A 1,535-nucleotide genomic window follows, 5' to 3' on the forward strand; every position below is an offset into this window, starting at 1 on the left:
TATATATATATATATATATATACTTTGATAGATAGATAGATAGATAGATAGACATACATACATACATACATACATACATACATACATACATACACACGCACGCTCACATACACACATAAATACATACATATATGCATACATACTTCAGTTCTTTTAACCCCTCCCAGCAGCTCATCTGTTCTACTGAGACATTCTGCTTGGTGTAGTAGCGTTGGATTGCCTTGACCTCTGCTGTTAGTTTGATGTTATGTGGCGGCCGTAATTGGGAGCCGTATTTCAAGCGACTGAGAAAAATGTTCTCCACGGAATCAACATGGTTTTCTATTTAGTCTTCTGATCTTTTGTTAAACGGATGAGAAGAGGAATCAATATATGGTACAGATTTTATGGTTTATTTCAGGTGAATTTCTTTCACGCGACTAGAGTTTCACTCAATCTCGATCATCAAGCGAGAGTAGTTCTCCCCTGACGTTGACATGAAACAAGAGTCACATGAAAGTAATTATTGTAGTGTCAGTCGGGCCTCTGATCGAGCCTAGGAAATTATTTTTCTATTTTATAGGTTATTAGCTCTATCTGACCCTCGCAACTCCCGACAGAAGTATCATCATTTTTCGGTGATGGGATAGCATTTGAACTGAGGATGTACAGAGCCGGAATAGATATCGCAGAATATCCTATCGGTTAATCTGACAATCTCACCTCCGCCAGTCGATCGACGGCAATGGACTGGTACTTTCTTTTTTATCGACCACGATAGGAATCAAAGCAAAGCTGGCTTCAGCAGGATTTGATCTCAGTACGCAGAGAATCGAAAATAATACCATGAAGCTTTCTATCAAAATTTTAATGGCTCAGCCATTTCACCGGTTTATTATATGTGAATATGCGTGTGTACGCATACATGTGTGTGTGTGTGTTTATATTTATGTGTGTGTGTGTGTGCATGTGTATGTACGTACGTATGTATGTATGAATGTATGTATGTATGTATGTGTGTGTGTTCTTTTATTCTTTTACTTGTTTCAGTCATTTGACTGCGGTCATGCTGGAGCACCGCCTCTAGTCGAACAAATCGACCTCAGGACTTATTCTATGTAAGCCTAATACTTATTCTATATATATATATGTGTATATAATTTTTTGAATAGGTATATGTCAATTATTTTCCTTCATCGATTATGTGTGTGTTTGTGTGAATATATATATATATATATGTCAAAACATTAATATCTATAAGCAAATATATATATACACATGTATATATATTATTTAAATATAAATGCATATGTGTTCCTATGCATTTTTTACCTGCATTTATGCATATATTATTATGCAAGTAGATATATATATACACACACATACACAGATAGATAGATAGATAGATAGATAGATAGATAGATAGATAGATAGATAGATAGATAGAGAGATAGAGAGAGAGAGAGATAGATAGATAGATAGATAGATAGATAGATAGATAGATAGATAGATAGATAGATAGATAGATAGAGAGATAGATAGAGAGATAGAGAGAT

This window comes from Octopus bimaculoides, chromosome 15 (genome assembly GCF_001194135.2).
Source record: "Octopus bimaculoides isolate UCB-OBI-ISO-001 chromosome 15, ASM119413v2, whole genome shotgun sequence".
Classification (NCBI taxonomy): Eukaryota; Metazoa; Mollusca; class Cephalopoda; order Octopoda; family Octopodidae; genus Octopus; species Octopus bimaculoides.